Source organism: Antechinus flavipes, chromosome 1 (assembly GCF_016432865.1).
Source record: "Antechinus flavipes isolate AdamAnt ecotype Samford, QLD, Australia chromosome 1, AdamAnt_v2, whole genome shotgun sequence".
NCBI lineage: Eukaryota > Metazoa > Chordata > Mammalia > Dasyuromorphia > Dasyuridae > Antechinus > Antechinus flavipes.
Window position 1 is genome coordinate 44549097 of NC_067398.1, and position 18670 is coordinate 44567766.

The following is an 18670-nucleotide window of genomic DNA, read 5'->3' on the forward strand; positions in this document are numbered from 1 at the left end:
CAAAATTGATCATCATATAATCTTGCTATTACCATAAACAATGTTTTACTCACTTCACTTCGCATCAATTCATATAATCTCAAGGCCTCTGAAATCATTCTGCTCATTGTTTCTTACAGAACAATAATATCCCATAATATTCACATACCATAATTTACTCAGCCATTCTCCAACTAATGGACAGCCACTTACTTTCCAGTTTTTTGCCACTACAAAAAGGGCTGCCACAAACATTTTTACACATGTGAATCTCTTTCCCTCCTTTAAGATCTCTTTGGAACACAGGCCCTGTAGAGACATGGCTGGATCAAAGGGTATACACAGTTTGGTAGCCTTTTGAGCATAGTTCTAAATTGTTCTCCAAATCTAATGCTGGAGAAACTGAGCAAGACAAAAATTAGAGACCAACTCAATAGTTTATTAAATGGAGAGAGATACTGAGACCAATGGATTCATGTTTGGTACCAGGGCTGGATGAAAAGAGTGCAGCACTTACATGTCAGAGAGCAAGCTTTTTATAGGATAACAAGAACAATGACATAATGGGGGAGGTACCTGGATGGGGATAACTTAATGGCGGAAAGGTACGTAGGTACCTAGGATGACATAATGGAGGGAGGTTACTGATATTCTAATGACATCTAAAATGGATAAACCTTTATCCTGACAAACATTAAGAAGGAATGTCTATAACCTAAAGATATAAAACCTTCATCTCATCAACCATTTAAGAGGGAAGGATTATAGCCTGGGTTTTTGGGGCAGAGCAACTGAGGTAGACCTTTATCTCATCAGACATTAAGAGGGAAAGGTTATAACCTGAGGCAGAATAACTAAATAGGACAATTGGAGAAACTGGGTCAAGACATTAAAAAGGAACTTTGGCACAACACAGAATGGTTGTATGGATCAGTTCACAACTCCACCAATTTTCCCACATCTCCTCCAACATTCATCACCAAGTTTTCCTGTCAACTTAGTCAATGTGAAAGGTATGTAGGGGTACCTCAGAGCTGTCTTAAATTTCATTTCTCTGATCAGTAGTGATTTAGAGAATCTTTTCACATGGCTAGAGCCTTTTTAAATATGGCTTTTTCATATGGGCCAAATTGGGTTTCTTAATAACTTAATAATGATAATATTAACCGTTTTCCAAGGTCATCTACCTTAATTAAGGTCTTTAGACTCCAAAACTTTAGCAGCAAAAAGCAAAACCTAGGAATAGACACTACACTGTGAAGTTTGAAAATGAGTCCTCTAAGATAAGTTCAGATTTACCATTTCTGAATGCTAAACAAGTGTAGGAATAGCACATGATTACTTGTCATACAGCCACCAAACCTAACTATATTCAAAATACATAATTCAGATCATAATTCAGATAACTGTACCACTTTACCCAGGCATAGAGCTATTTATTTACCATTTACAGTGAACATTAATCACATGCTAAAACACAAAATTGTTTCCTTCATTATCATTCAAAGAAATTGTTCTCCAAAACCATAGACACTTCCAATTATTCTAATGCAGAGTTCCTGCTTTGAAACTACAGATATTAAGTCTGATTTTTGTATGTCTCTATCACATGAACTTCCACAACACCCTAAGTAGATTATTTTGTTCTTCTGCAGCAATAACTAAAAAATCCTTTAGCTAGAATTCCAAGTTTAAACTGTTTCAGAAAGAAGCATTTCTTCTGCTGCTTTTAGAATTATTTTGAAGAATGCATTGCATTTAAAAATAGCTATATTTATAACATTGTTTAATTTTTTTTTAAATAGATTTTCTAATGGCCTATTTCAGATTATCTAGATCTAGAACATACAGCGAGGTCTTCTAGTCTAACCCCACTAATTTCTTTCCATCACTGCCAGGATGAATCTTAAATAATATACAAGGGAAGTGATTTCTCCACAATCACTATCTCTTTTCTAATGCTATTGCTTCCCAAATGTCTTTTGTTGTTGTTGTTGTTACTGGATGATAGAATTTCAGAGGTCAGAGTTTAGGGGAAATTAATGTTAGAGTAGAAATTTTGACACTTGGACTCTCATGTTGACTCTAACATAAATGCCTTTCATGAAGTTGGGCGAAGCAATGAACATTTCCTGTTTTATTTTTCTGCCTTACAAAATGAAGGAGGAATTTTTAATGGAAAAAAAAAATCTCACATTTCTCCTGGCTCCTTTATTCCATGATTTCAAATCAGCAAGAAAAATTATTCTCTTGTCAAAAATTTTCTTTATAGCCACACTTAGAATACTTCTTTATGAAGTGAAAGTAAAGCCAAAAACAAAACAAACAAAAGTAGAACTGATTAAACTTCAACATCTTTTGCCAAATACACACAATGTTTTTTTTGCTGATCTGAAAAGCTTACCAAGTGGGATAAGATGTTACACTGGCTTTTGAGCATTTAGGGTAAATTGTTTTTTCCTCAACATGCTTTGTTCTTTTCTTTTCATAGGAAGCACAGAAGAAGGTAGAGGAGGACTTGTTTTTATCCCCACTCATAAATATAGCAGAGAATACTGCTTGTTTAAGAGTAGATAAAGAGATTACACATTTATCTCTAGGGTATAGAAACATTCTACAAATCAGTGGATTGAATATATCCATGTCCAAACAAGTGTTTTTTTGGTTTTCTTTTTTTCCCCTATCCATCCTATCTATTCTGTCTATCAAAAAGGCCTTCTGCTAGATGCTGAAACAACAGCACCAAAGCTATTTGCTGTTAGATTTTGATTTTGATTTATGAATCAAATGTCGAACTGTTGCTGAATTGGATTTAATCAAACTGACCCTTCTTTGACTCTAACTAGTAGAATACAAAAACTCAATTTAAGGGGAAAATAATTCATTCTTTCAGGTAAGCTTTAAGGCAGAGGAAGAAGGCAAATAAATAAACAAGTCTCAAGGGATTTTCCCAAGGGAAGTTTTTATATTATTTTTTTCAGTGCCTATAGTTTGATATAACTCATGTTTAGTCACTAATGAATGATTAAATATCAGCAAGATGAATAGAAAAATAACTGTAAACAATTTGTCTAAGAGATATCTAGTGATGCTCCTTTTCTATTTTTTACAAAAGATTGATGAATTTATTTTTGTTATCAACAATCTAGCAGATGATATGTGCACATACATTTATTTATGTATCTGTTCTATCTATAACAAATATATATTACAAACAAAAATAAATATCTATCTATCTACCTTTGTAGAGGTATACCCCCTACATATTTATAAATTTTTTTAAACATCACAACTATTCTAGGAAGTAAATGCTATTATTATCCTTATTTTACAAATAAAAGAATTGTGACTAGAAGAGGATAAGTGACTTGACATGATTAATATCTCTAATAAGAGGATGAAACAAAATTTGAACAAAGTCTTATTGACTCCCAGTCCTAACCAACTTATTCAGTAAGCTGCTATATTACCACAATGCATAAGAGACACTGTTTATGACTTTTGAAACGGTCTTCATGAGATGATGTAATCAAAAAAGGATTCATCAACTTGTCACTCTTTTTCCTCTAAATTGGTTTTGTAGAGAGATGTCTCCTTTTTCTCTCCTCTTCCTCCTCCTCTTCCTCTTCTTTTTTCTACTCCTTCATCATCCAGGGTCCCTCTATCCATGTGGGGAGTCATGCTCATAAATGTGGGTATTCTGTCCAAAGTAATATAATTTTTAGTCACACATTTTGTAAAATATATTGGGGTTTAGTGGCTAGATGTTTTTAAATTTTCTATTTATTTTATCATTTGTTTTCAAAATCTTGGACAATTAACTCTTTATCTTGCAAAGTATTTATTATTTCTTGAGATATAACTGAAAAAAAATAGGCTTCAAAAAAGCCCATTGTTATTCAAATGGAGTTACTGAACTGTGCATTTAAACCCCAATTACTCTGGCTTTCACTGAATGGCCAATAATAGGTCCCAACCCAATCTGCTCTTCCTAATTGTTTTGGTAAATAGCAATTCTTTTCTGTTTGGGCCAGAAACTCATAGGGTTCTTCCCTCCCAGATTAATTATTTTGTGATGATAAACTAAATTTCTTTTTTTTTCTCAATTATTACCTAGCTATTATTGAATGGGCATTGTATCAGATACACATAGACCTGGAAAAGACCTGAATTAAAAATTTAAAAAGGTCAAGGTTATCCAGAACTTCCTAGGCCATTGCCAGTCTTGACTTTTATCTTAACATTGAATCCTGATGACTCTGGAGAGAGTAAGGCTGATTACATTGCACAGTTCTGCCTCACTTTAATCCAATTCAATTGCAAGTTAGAACTTTGCCCTCTTAACATTACTGGTCTTTTTTAGAACACAGGACAAATAATAACAACTAGTGACCAAAGAATGTTATTGAATTTTCTTTAAAAAAAAAAAAAATTGCTTAAGAATTCTCAATGTTGCTACTGTTCCAGGAATTTGATAGCTAGAAACATGCCTCCAATATGTGTGTATACATATACAGATCTTATCCATCTATCTATCTATTTACAGTATTATACATGCATTATAATATATAAATACATACAAATATACATACACAGTAGTACTTCAGTACTCAATATAAATTGTTTCCAGAAATCAAGTCCAAGGTCAAAAACTTGAGTAACAGATGAATATTTCCCATAACTATTGCATACCCAATCTAACCATGTCCTCCACCCAGTTCCTCAAAGGGGCAAGTGAGGCTTCCAGTTGTAGAAAAATAAACCAGCCTAGAGACAAACCACAAAAGCTCCTCCCTTCTTTCCCTACTTCACATTTTGGGAAGAACCATGACATTTATATTCTTCCCTTCACTTCACACTGTTCAAGGTTCCTTGGGTGGAGGTATGTTGTATGTGGAGGGGAAGCCTTGGTTCCACATTATCCACTGTCTAGATCTCAAGCTGCTGCCTGGGGTTCAGGGCTACTAGTGTTGTGCCACAGTTTTCTTTTAATGTCCTCACCCAGTTTCCCTAATTGTACTATTTAGTTACTCTGCCTCAGGTTATAATCTTTCCCTCTTAATTTTGATGAGATAAAGATCTACCTCAGTTGTCCTGCCCCCAAAACCCCAGGCTATAATCATTCCCTCTTAAATGATTGATGAGATAAAGATTTTATATCTTTAGGCTATAATCATTCCTTCTTAATATTTGACAAGATAGAGGTCTATCCATTTTAGACATCATTAGAATATCAGTAACCTCTCCAGTACCTCCCTCCATTGTGTCATCTTAGGTGCCTTCCTCCATCAGGTTATCCCCATCCAGGTACCTCCCCCATTATGTCATTGTTCTTGTTATCGTTTAAAAATCTTGCTCTCTGATACTTAGGGCTGGATTCTTTGAGACAATAGTCTCATTCAGCCCTGGGACCAACCATGGATCCATTTGATCCCAGTATATCTCTCCATTTAATAAACTATTAAATTGGTCTTTAATCTCCGTCCTGCTCAGTTTCTCCAGCATTACACTAGAAGTCTTATATCTTCTGCCAAGTCCAATTGGGCTACAGTAGCTGCTGCTTGTGCCACTGCAGCTGCTCCTGATGATTCTTCTCCTACTCTTCCTCCATACCCAATGCTCTATATCCTTTCTAGTACTACTGTTGATGTATTGGGAAGATGGGAGATTATACACTGCAAACACATCATCTTGCAGGAACTTCTCCACAATCTAACCTCATCATCTTGGGCTCCAATTTGACAGTTCTGCACATCATTGCCTTTGCTATGTTGTGCCAAGATAGAGAGACGAGTTGAGAAATATTAATTTTTAATTGGAGGATTTAAGTTAACCTGACCACATGGGCTTAGCAGCCAAAGCTTGTGGTGCTGAACAAAAGGACATAGGGCTTTTTAGAAGGTTGACAGAGACCAGAAAATAAATTAGTCTGCTTCCTTATCTGACATGTTTGCAAGTGTTGTTAAGAAAATACATCAAAGACAAGGCAGAGAGATAATAGTTTTACATGTGATTTCCATTGTTATTCTTATGCTGAGAAAGATTCTGACAAAAAAGGAGACCAGAGTCTCTTTAGGTGTGCAGGAGGGGGTTTGGAATCACTGGGTCATTTTAAGTTCTCAGACTCAGTTTTCCTGAGGGGTTGGAGCTATGGTCTATAATCCAGGTTTTATCAGGTAGGGAAGAACTATCCTGGGCAGTACATCTGGTCAACTTCATATGCCTACTGCTCAACCAAGCGAACACCCAAGTGTGAAGAGTGCCAAGCAAGTGCTGAGAGCTGAAATGTTTTATCTTGTTGAAATGCATCAAATACATAATTCAAGTTTTGAAATAGTGAGTGGCCAAGGTAACATTGTATATGTGTATATGTGTGTGTGTATACATACATATACATACACATAAATATACATATATAGATTTCAATATACATTTTGTATAGTATACATAATACATATCTATAGGTTGGTGTATTATATGCATATATAAACATGTAAATATATAAATTAACACATATAACCATGTCTATGCATTAATAGATATATAAGTTCATGAAATATATGTATATATATGCATGTATGCGAGATTTTATATATATATATATATCATTTAATCATGTGTCATAATAAAAAGCATTGAATTATATCAAAATTTCAGTTATGCAGAACTAAGAGAAGAATTCTTCTGGATGGTCAATCTTATTGAGTTATGCTGAGGGTTAACTCTGGGAAGTTGGAAGCTTTTCAATTTAACTCAATTTATGCAAATTCTTCTGAAATGGAATACATACAAACTGCTCTCCTAAATAGAATATAGTGAGCATAATTTAAATGTTCCTTGATGATTTGGGGCCATCATTATGAACATCATTTTCTATGATAGGTTATCAATGTAACTCATCTACAGCTGCAGCTGCAGATGGTTTGAGAGGGATAGAGGGGTGAAGAATTTGGCAGCATAATCCAGTATTATTGTATTCAGAAATTGTCAATCATCTTTTCACCCTCCTCTACCCCATTTTACCACCACATACAAAAAAATAAGACAAAACCTACTGATCGGTATTATTCCATCTTTCTTCTTTTCTCTCATTGTTTAGCCATTATCAAATTTTAAATGAAAATCATACTATTTTGTTGATAGAAACTGTCAAAATTCCCTAGAGGTATTACTTCCCAGGAGAACTATGAAGTATAAAGTAGGGGACATTTCACAGTGGTCAGTACAGATGAAGACAGAGGAAGAGAAGGAGAAGGAGAAGAAGGAGGAGGAGGAGGAGGAAGAGAGAGAGAGACCAAGAAACAGATACATCAAAAGATACAATAAGAAATACAGGATAAAAATAAAGAAGATAGAGAAAAGAAAAAGGAAGAGGAAGAGTTGGAAGAGGAAGAGATACATTTCAACAAACAAACAAATAAAATAAGAAATAGAACATAGAGAAACATGTTAGACATGTGTGGAGAGGTTGAAAGGTAGAAAAATATGACTGGAGAAATTGGGAAAGGATCACTGAATACTTGGAGTGAGATAAAAATGTATGAAGATTTTCCTGAAGAGAAAATCATTTAATCAACCCAGAAAGGAGACACTAGTTATGAGAAACAGAGTATTGTGAATTGCTAGGTATTATCAAGAAAATATGATACAGTAAGAGTCAAAGAATAAAGGAAAGAGTGGTTTGTTGACCTAATCCCTACCCCACTGAATGATATAGGGTACTAATTCATCAATTTAGTAACAAGAGTAAAGAGGAATGCTTCCATGCTGGATGAAACAGAAACCTCTCAAAACTCATTTATTCAAATTCAGGGCAACAAAAAAGTATTTCCTTGGTAACTAGTAAGATAAATGATAATGCATTCTCTATTTGAAGACCTCCAATTAGGGAGAGAAAGGAGATTTAGTACCTCCCACTTTTCTATTTTATTTTATTTTTTTTTTTATAATTCCAAGTTCTATGGCATGTGTTTCTTGGTATCATATCTACATTGATCTTCTTTATATTCCTGAAGAGCCTAGGTGGACAAGGCTGATCCCTTTTCAATGTGATGGAAATTTAAAAATTAAAACAATCAAATCAAACAACAGCAACTGTCATGTGATCCTTAAATCTTTTCCTTTTCTAGCTAACACATTCAAGTTATTCAAAGTATCCCTATATGTCATGAATGCAAGTCTCTTCATTATTGCAGTTTTTCTCTCCACAGTCTTCAGGTAATCACAGATCTTTCTAAAATAAGTCACAAAGAAGCGAGTACAATATTGAAGATGTATGTTTAAAACAGAGAATAATAGCAATATCATTTTCTTGGTATTTTGATGCAATTGAGGTTGTGACTTGCTCAGGATCACACAGCTAGAAAGTGTTAAGTATCTGAGACCATGTTTTAACTCAGGTCCTCCTGAATTCAGGGCTGATGCTCTATGCATTGTGCCACCTAGGTGTCTCTACTTTTTTTTTTCAAGAATATTTTATTTTCCCAAATACATGTAAAGATAGTTTTCAACATTCATTTTTATAAAACTTTGTGTTCCAAATTTTTCTCCCTTTCCTTCCTTTCCTGCTACCCCAAGCAATCTGGTATAAGTAAAATATGTGAAATTCTTTTAAACATATTTCCATACTTGTCATGTTTTTCAAGAAATATCAGATCAGAAACAAAAAAAAATATATATATATATGAGAAAAAAAAAAAAAACAAGCAAACCAACAACAGCAAAAAGATGAAAATAATATGTTTCCATCCACATTCACTCCATAGTTTTCTCTCTGGATGTGGATGACATTTTCCATTGATAATATATCTTAATTATTCTGGGAGATTGAATTAACTTTCTTGGCTCCCACTGTATTCTTTAAAAATGGTTTATGTTCAACACTATAACCCCACATTTTAAAATTTTTATATTAAGAATTATCTGGTCATAACTTCCATGACTTGAGCTTGTGTTCAATGATTATTTCTTCTAATGATTATTTCCAATTTGTGCTGTTTATAGCTTGTTTGTTGATAGGTATTTGTGTTGTATTTCCCATTAGACTATGAATTCCTTGAGGGCAGAAATTGTATCTTTTATATATACCTAGAACATAGAATATTTCTTAGTATACAATAGCTTTTGTTAAATACAGTAAGCATTTATTAAAAACAGTTACTATTTTTAAAAAATCGACTGACAATTTGATTATATGGAATCATGTTTTTTTTTTTCACATTTTTATTTAATTGTATGTCACTAGATTCAGTTCTAATCCTATGGAGATCTTTTTGATTCCTAACTCTTATCTAATATATGGTTTATCCTAATTTTTGTGTTATCTGGACATTTGAAAACCAGGACATCTGGGTTTCTATCCAAGTCACTGTTTAAAATATTAGATAATATAATAAACAATTAGAGTGACTTATGGTAATCTACTGGAATCTAGAAGAAAACTAAGACTTTGATTTTTGTGTTAGCAGGTGTAACTTCAATTTATAGCAAACTGCCAAAATATATTAAACGAATGACACATTGAACGAGATAAAGTGAGATTTTTCAAGACGGTTGTAAAAATCGAGTAAGGCTTCATCTATTTCAAAATTTGAGTAGGCCTAAAGGACTTTAAGTATTAAGTTAAGGGCATACTTAAAGTGTCTCCTCCCTGCTATTTTCCTAAAGGCATACTTAAAGTCTCCTCCCTGCTATCTTAAGGACATACTTAAAGTCCCCTCCCTGTTATCCCCCTAAGGGCATACCATAAGTCCCCTTCTTGTTATCCTCCCTATTTCAGCCGAATATGGGCATCTATGTACTTATTGGTCAAGTTCAATTTCTTGAATAGTTCCCATGTTTAGAATGTAAGATCCTCAGACAATAAGGATGAGGGTCAGTGGTGGGAGGGGGAATTTGCATTAGGGATTAAAAGCGTAGACACTGCCCCCTATGGTGCTTCCTCCCTTCCATCAACTGCTAGATGGATGGAACGCCCGTTCTTGAGAATGTATAATAAACTTTGCTTTGCTTCTAGAGCTCTATCCAGTTGTTTTGTTAATGGTTTCTGACCCACACAACATGAACATCTGAAGTGAAAAAAAAAATACTTCAGTGATCATAAGAATAAATCATGCCAGACTAGCTTTTCTTTCTTTTTTTTTTTTTTTAATCAAAGGATTATTAGACTGTGTATCAGGTAACTCCTATAGCTATGATCTACCCAAATTTTAGCTAAACATTTAGTAAAGCCTCTCATACTATTGTTTTAAGGAGGACAGAAGTAGGACATAGATGATAATCTTTTGGGATTGGATGGAAGCTCATTAAGTAGTCTTAGTCAAAGCTTGGTAATTAATGGTTAAGTATATAAATTTTGAAAAAAAATTTTCTCTTGGAGTGACTAAATCCTCTGTACTCAACTATTAGCATAAATTTCAATTTTATAAGCATTTATAAAACTTCCATTATGTGCAGGGTACTTCCAAGATATTTGAAGATACTCTGTTTCCCAAAGCTAAGGCGCAGCAAGCAGATCATGCCTTGAGTCTGAACTAACAACAAAGCTTTGAGATCAGCATTTTGTCAGTCTCTGGCAAAATGTATTGCTTTGATTAGCATTAGGCATTCACTGAGGGATTTATGTCAATTTGTTGGAGCCCCTCCCTCTTCCCACCTTTTTGTAGGGACCAGAGAGCCAGAGGCTGAACATGTGCTGCATTCTAAAGTTACTTAGATGCTAATAATTCCTGAATTCCTATGTTTGTGTAAATGAACCCTAGGCTACTGCACTCTTGTTCCCAAGATTGTAACTCAGGTTCTATACCTTGCTGAATAATCACAAGGCCCAATGACTCCTAAGATAAGAGATAATCTTGGAGATGTTACCGTAAGAACTAGGAATACCTGCATTCTTCATGCAGACTGATGTGATTTAGGAGAATAGTTTCTAGTCTCAAATTGTGTGTTTGGGGTTTGCACTAAATGATGAGATTGATGTTCATATTGTTTAGTCATGTGAAGAATTCACAATGGCCATTTCCTTTGGTGAAACATAGATTTATTTAGGAGAGGAGTTACAGAGACAAGGAAGAGATGCAATAGACCCCAGAAATAGTCAATATGAAATAGAGTTGGGAAAACATATAGTTAGCAAGGAAAGGGTTTTTAACAATTAATAATGTAAAATACAAATTCCCTAGTGGAACTCACAATTAACTAGGAGAAAGAGAATATTCCATGAGGTTGCAGTATGCCCTTACCTGGCAGGTTAACTCCTAAAAGGGCTTTAGCACACTAATAGAGTTAAGGAGAGACACCATGAAGCATGATGTTGGCAGAAATGAGAGATACCACACGGCATGGGGGTAGAGTAGGGAAAAGACACCACAAGACAGAGTGCCAGTGGTTGGCTATAATCCAAAGGGATTTAGCAAAGATCAGGTGAGTCATGAACAGATTTATAGGGGAAATTAAACCTCCAGGATTTGATATAACTTGGATTTCTGGCTGGACACAGCTACGTAAGGCTACAAGATTAAACTGATCCTCATCAATGTCATTCCCTGTTTGCCTCTGGGAATAATTCCATCAAAAATTTAGTGTCTCTCTGCCAACCCCACCTAGTTACCTCATCAAGTCTATGATGGGAACAGTTATTCAAGACCTAAGAATGATTGTCTTGTGATCCAGCCACCTTATGCTTATTTATGTTTACAAACCCTGCCTTTGTCCCTGAATGATAAGCGTTCCTTCCCAGGAGGTGAAGTTTCTGCTTACAAGTCTTTTCTTCATACTGAAGTTAATTAGACCTCGACTAGATTTCTAATACACCTACTTTGGCTTTCTCTGTTCAGCAGTTGTCATTCCCAAGTTAGAGGTTAGTTCTAGCTGATTGGCAGTACTATGGTAGGCATTCTTTCCCTTAAAGAGCTTACATTTTATAAAGTTCTTATAGAAGGCCGCCTTTTCTAACTTACCAGATGATTACCTACAAAGTATTAGTCTTGATATTACTTTATTTATACTTATTTTGCTACAAACATGACTTCTACAAATAAATTTTCTGAAATGTCCATTTATCAATTGATATGAAAGTCTAAGGTCTAATAACAGTTCTTTCTCTTTAGTGTCCAAACTCATTTAATATTTAAATACTTCATTTTGAAAGCATTGACAATAGATCAAAAAGCTTTTGCTGCCTCATCCCTCAAAGAAATTTTCCCCCTTTTCAGGCCTTGAGCTCTAATATAAGTCTTTTCCAAAGTACTCTTTTTATCTTTTTGTTTCCATCTCTCTCTGAGGATCTTTCCTCTGTTTCTCTTCCTCTTTTCTCTTTTTCTATCTGAATTTGTCTATCTATATCTTTGTCACTTGTCACTATGTCTCTGTATTTCTCTTTCTTCCAACTTTCCTTCTACCCATACTGCTTCTGCCCTCTAATGCATTTACCCTATGACCCAGACCTCTCTGAGTCTCATGAACCAGAGCAATGACCCTACTATTCTATCAGTGATGCTACAAGAAGTAGATGGAGATCTCTTCAAGGTAGAGGAAAAGTGATGAACAAAAAAAATGGCGATTTTTTTTTCCTATACCTAGTCCCAAGTCCACTTCCCATGTATTGATTAGGAATGCTAAGGCATTCTTATTAAATAAATCTTCTGGTAAACTGTCTGGGTTATATTCAATATGCATTATATCATTCCTGCTACTGATTTTATGCAAAGAGTACAATGGTATATTGAATAAAGTATGATTTCCATACTTCCTGGCATACCTATTATATTATGATGAGATTATGTCACTAGGACTCAATAAAATAAATAATATCAGAGAACAGCCAGTGTCACTAGTAAGTAGGTAGAGGCTTAAAGTTATTGCTGATTGGATAAAATAACTCAAGTCAAATCTATTAAATTAATGATATGACAAAGCAGACAAAAAAGGAAGCATGGAGTAGAAAATATTTCTATTCACTTTCTGAAGAAAGAATGCTTAGGTTTCCCCAATGAATCTACTAAGGAGATAGGCTGAGATACATAAAATTCAAGGTAAGTATGCTGGGTATGCAATATTTGAGTCTTTGAATTTGTGACCAAAGAAGAACTGGAGATCATTATGATAACAAAATAGATAATTTTGATTATATTAACTTAAAAAGTTAACATAATAATGCAAAACTAATGCAGACAAGATGAGAAGGGAAGCAATAAACTGGGAAAACATTTTTATATTCAAAGGTTCTGACAAAGGCCTCATTTCCAAAATATATAAAGATTGACTCAAATTTATAAGAATTCAAGTCATTCTCCAATTGATAAATGGTCAAAGGATATGAACAGACAATTTTCAGATGAAAAAATTAAAACCATTTTTAATCATATGAAAAGGTGGTCTAAATCTCTATTGATTAGAGAAATGCAAATTCAGACAACTCTGAGATATCACTATACACTTCTCAGATTGGCTAAGATGACAGGAAAAGATAATAATGAATGTTTGAGGGGATGTGGGAATGTAATGCCGAAGAAACTGAGCAAGACAGAGATTAGAGACCAATTCAATAGTTTCTTAAATGGAGAAAGGTACTGGAACCAATGGATCCAGGTGTGGTCCCAGAGCTGCTGGATAAGACTATCATCTCAAAGAGTCTAGCAATGAAGGGCAAGCCTTTTATGGGATAACAAGAACAAGGACACAATGGGGGAGGTAGCTAGGTGGGGATAACCTAATGGGGGGGTTGGGGCTAGGATGACACAATGGAGAGAGATTATGGCTAAACCTTTATCCTGTCAAACATTAAGAAAGAATGTCTATAACCTAAAGATGTAAAACCTTTATCTCATCAACCATTTAAGAGGGAATGATTATAACCTGGGGTTTTGGGGCAGAGCAACTGAGGTAGACTTTTATCTCATCAAACATTAAGAGGGAAAGGTTATAACCTGAAGCAGAATAACTAAATAGGACAACTGGAAAAACTGAGTCACAACATTAAAAGAAACTGGGTCACAATATTAGAAGGGAACTTTGGTACAATAGGAAGACTGGGACACTAATTCATTGTTTGTGGAACTATAAATGGATCCAGCCATTCTGGAGAGCAATTTGGAACTATGCTCAAAGGAATATCAAACTGTGCATACTCTTTGATGCAGCAGCATTTCTACTGGGCTTATATCCCAAAGAGATCCTAACAGAGAGAAAGGGACCCACATGTGCAAAAAGGTTCTAGCAGACCTTTTTATTTTGGCAAAAAAGTGGAAACTGAGTGGATGCCCATCAATTGGAGAATGGCTAAATAAATTGTGGTATATGAATGTTATGGCATATTATTGTTCTGTAAGATATGACCAGCAGGATGATTTCAGAGGCCTTAAGAGACTTACATGAACTTTTGTTCTTTTCATTTCACCAAGAGATGATTATGCACAGTGATGGACTTGGCTCTCTTCAATAATGACATGATTCAAACTAGTTTCAATTGCTCAGTCATGAAGAGAGCCATCTACACACAGAAAGAGGACTGTGGGAACTGACTGTGGTTCACAACATAGCATTTTCACTCTTTTTGTGATTATTTGCTTGCATTTTATTTTGCTTCTCTCTCTCTCTCTCTTTCTCTCTCTCTCTCTGTCTCTGTCTCTCTCTCTCTCTCTTTCTCTCTCTGTCTCTCTCTCTGTTTCTCTCTCTCCCGGTTTGATTTGATTTTTCTTGTGTGCCATGATAATTGTATAAATATGTATGCACATATCGGATTTAACATATAAATTGCTAGCATGTTTAATGTGTGTTTTAGACTACTTGCCATCTAAGGGAGAGCATAGGGGAAAGGAGGAAAAATTGGAACACATTTTTTTGCAAGACCTAATGTTGAAGAATTGTCCATGCATATGTTTTGAAAAACAAAAAGCTTTAATTTAAAAAAAAGAAAAAGAGGAAAAAAAAAAGTAGTTAAGAGTTGTAAGCTAAGGAGATATTTATTTAATAGGTAATTACTAAACAAATTGTGTTATCTGTATGGGGAAAAAAACACTAATAAATATAAAGACTATATATTTTTTTCTTTTGAGCCTTCCTACTAAGCAAGACTGGATTACTGGCTAAAAAAATACCCTGTAATGATTAAAACTATATTAATTCTTTCTTAATAGAGGTAGTTTCTTTATGTTCTAAACTGAGCAATTTTATAATGTAGCACTAACAGTAGATTGGTTAAGGGTGAATCTAAAGGTCAGAGAAAGTTAGGGAATAGTAGAGGCCATGTCTTCACCGAGCAACTATTCATAATATTGAGTAATATGGTGGTGAAAGTATGAGATTTTATGTATGGATATATATTCCAGAGGTTCCATTTTCTCTAACTCCAAGATTTCTAAAATAATAGAAGATGAAGCAGCACTGGATAATCCCATTTTAACAAAACTCTTCTTTATTTGGCCTAGAGAAGGAAAATAACAAAAAACAAATTAAAGAAAAAAAATGTAGCACATAACAGGATAAAATTCCAAAGTGGAAAATATCATGAGGAGTTTTACAAACTGCAAATTCAAAATCCCAGTGATATTTTAAAGAATTTCAAATGTTTCTCCCTTTTCCTATCATAAATTTCTGATTCTTTGAAAAAAGATAATCATTATGTGGACGTCTACCATGGACTACAATGTAGCTCCACCTCCAATAGCTGTAGATTATATTTACATCTCAGAGCTACTTTCTGATAGACGACATAGAGAGGAGCCATAAAATCTGTGGTGGAAAAGATTTTTAAAGTTTTAACTGTCTAAAGAAATTGCTTCTATTTATTTTTGGATATCATAGAGCTCTGATGCAGAAGATGGATAGTAATCCAGGAATAAATTTGTACCTTTTACAGAACATTACCTCACTTTCTTTTTACCTGTCAGACTATGATAGAATTTATTATATAGCAACTCTCTGCCTCACTAGTCTCCTTCTCACTTGGGGATTGCATATTTATATTTCTCTTCCACCTTTGACCACTGAATTTGACTTAGTGAAGCATATATGATAATGGATCTGAGCTATAGGGCTGTGGTTTTTCAATACATAAAGTCCTTGGTGGGTGGGTGGAAGGGAGAAAATTAGGGATCATTCTCAAGTCAAGTAGCATAAAACTGTCAAACAAATTGGTAGGTTTTATGCTCCATGATGGTGCATCAGTACTTTTTATTTTTTTTAGTTAAGAATATATCTCAGATTCAAAATCAAAACTTCCTAAAGGCAAGTATCTGAGTAATAGGTTGAGTCCTAAATTTCAAATGCCTAGGGAATTTAATATATTTCATTTTAAAAGAGAGCTGAATTTCTAAGCTTGATAGGCCATTCTGGTACATTTTGTTTCTTTAGTTTTATACTAACCTCAGATACTGTGAGGTTAGCATTCTAATGTAGATACCAAATTTTATGGTATAATGTCTCTGGTCCCCTTCATGCCCTATGCCCAACATTTCACTTTTAAGGAGGGGTAAAGGAATTTATGCAGGGTATATATATATATCAGAATGTAAATTTTACCTGGCAGTTTCATTCTACTTGAAAAATGATATAATAATCACACTCAAGTGAGTATGATATAATAATAATAAATCTAATAAAATTATAATAAATAACAACTAGCATTTTCCTAGTGCTGTGTGTCAGGTACTTTGCTAATGATTGGAACATAGGTATATAGCTAAAATGGCTCTCAGAGTTCATCTAAACAGAATTTTTCATATCCAGATGAGAAAATAAGTCATGATGATAGCAACCATGGAGCTTTGAATTTCCTTGTCTTCAGAATAATTTGCAAGTTTGCAAAAATAATATTAAGTATATATATATGTTTGTTAAGATTATACAATTAGGTAAGTGTTGGTGGTGGAATTTGAACTCAGGTCATCTATCTTCAAATTCACTGATATTTCCAGGTATCATGATGACTTTCTTATTCAGAGAGATTTTTAATTAATCAATGGTTAAATTGTTTATTAACTGTATACTCAATGTTATCCATGCAAAACTGTCTCAAATATTGTGTGGATACAGAAAAAATGATCCCATTCATATGAAGTCCAATAGAAACATTTCTTTATCCTGGAGATGAGAAAATTCAAGGGAGTGATAGTTGCTGTCATCAAGTATCTGAATGGTCATACTATTAGACAAGATATTAAAGGATAAAGGTAGAGACAGAAGTAGAGACAATGAGGAGAATCTGCAAAGCAAGAAAACTTCCTAACAAGTAGAGGTTTCAGGAAGTTGAAGAGATTTTATCAGGTAAAAAGTGATGGTATACATTGGAAAAATCACTAAGCTCTATTTCAACTCAAAAAATTGAATGAGTACCTGTTTGTAGTCAGGTAACTGAGATTCAAATTCCATTCCTTGCAATATCTTGTTATCCTATTAAGTCACTTAACTTTGTTGAGGTCTCAATTTCTATCTGTATAATTGAAAAGATTGTTATGGCTGTTCTCTGAGATTCTTTCAACTTGCAACTCTATGATCTTGTCACAATATGAAATTCTTCTTCTTCTTTTTTTTTTTTTTTTGATAATAGATTTTTTTCCCCAAAATATATGCAAAGTTTTCAACATTGAACTTTTCAAAACCTTATGTTCCAATTTTTTTTCTCCTTTCCTTCCCCCTACCCCTCCCATAGATAGCAAGTAATCCAATATATGTTAAATATATGCAATTCTTTTATACATATTTCTGCAATTATCATGCTGCACAAGAATAATCCGATCAAAAAGGGAAAAAATAAGAAAGAAAACAAACAGCAAGTAAACAACAATAAAAACAGTAAAAACACTATGTTTTGATCTACATTCAGTTCCCACAGTCCTTTCTCTCAGTGCAGATGGCTTTCTTCATTACAAGTCTTTTGGAATGGCCTGAATCACCTCAGTATTGAAAAGTCATGTCCATCACAATTGATCATCATATAATCTTGCTGTTGCCATGTTCAATGATCTCCTGGTTCTGCTCACTTTACTTTGCATCAGTTCATGAAAATCTCTCCAGACCTATCTGAAATCATAGTGCTGATCGTTTCTTATAGAGCATAACCTTCATAACATCCACTTGGAACCCACTCAGCTTCCAGTTCCTTGCCATTACAAAAAAGGCTGCTATAAACATTTTTGTACATGTGGGTCTTTTTTCTTCCTTTTTTTAATGATCTCTTTGGAATACAGGCTCAGTAGAGACACTGATGGATCAAAAGATATGCACAGTATGATAGCCCTTTGGGCATAGTACCAAATTGCTCTCCAGAATGGATCTAGACAACATGAAATTCTGATTCCCACCCTCAAACATCATGCACTGTTTTAAGGAGATTTTCATTAAGATTGATGAATATTTCTTCAAAATTCAGCATATTCAGTTAAACACAACAATGTATAATAGAGATAATGCTACTTGAAACACATTTAAAATAAAGAATCAGTCTCTTTTCCCAAAAATCTTATACTTCAAAAGGATAGATGCAATAAGAGCTCAAGAAATAATTTTAAAATTTTGAATTTAATAAAAAAAAATCTTAGTAAGTGGATGTTAAGGGATATCAAAGAGAAACAAGAATTCTTTTTAGGCCAAGGTGAAAAGGGAATTAGTTCATTATGCAAACATATGTAGATAATGTAATGTTTAAACAAATCTTGGATAGAAATAATTTCTGGATAATTTAATCATTTTATTA